The sequence below is a fragment of the Halyomorpha halys genome, unplaced genomic scaffold (genome assembly GCF_000696795.3).
Source record: "Halyomorpha halys isolate HHAL.00 unplaced genomic scaffold, Hhal_1.1 Scaffold457.1, whole genome shotgun sequence".
Lineage (NCBI taxonomy): Eukaryota > Metazoa > Arthropoda > Insecta > Hemiptera > Pentatomidae > Halyomorpha > Halyomorpha halys.
The window spans coordinates 313,155-313,638 of record NW_027104717.1 but is presented as its reverse complement, the minus strand read 5'-3'; the positions used below and the strand labels follow the sequence as shown (position 1 = coordinate 313,638).

The 484-nt window shown below is 25.8% G+C and overlaps 1 protein-coding gene across 1 annotated transcript in view; it reads left to right on the top strand.

Moving 5' to 3' along the window:
- The window catches only part of LOC106682995 (protein O-mannosyl-transferase TMTC2), a gene marked incomplete at its 5' end in the record, with an annotated part of 58,337 nt that overhangs the window by 51,397 nt on the left and 6,456 nt on the right, over positions 1 to 484 (top strand).

Genomic DNA, 484 nt, shown 5'->3' with positions numbered 1-484 from the left:
ATTTATTACTATTCAAAAAAAAAATTAATATTTTACAAAATGAAACTTATAGATAACATTTCCTATCATTTAGACAGCCTTATTATCTTAGCTATCATTATTTCATAATCTTATAGCAAGTTTATAAAAAGGTATTCTGTCATACAACTGCCAAAGAATGAACTTTGTAGAATTTTAAGCCCCAATTTTTTTTTCAAATAGTTTAAATTAGTACAGTGCAATGAAAGAACAGATAGGACTTAAAAGTTCCATAAATGAATAAAGGTTCAGAGTCGATAGGATAGAGTGATACAACTAAACTATCAGTGTGTTTTTAATTTATATTTTGGGTTTGTATCAGTTCATTTATTTAAATAGGATCAATTTTTTGAAATAATATATTAAAGATGAGATTTTGAGTATGATGTGGGATACAAGTTCCCAACTTTGTGTTTCGAATATTGAATATAAAACTAGCAAATCGATTGAAGAGAAACTACTCATG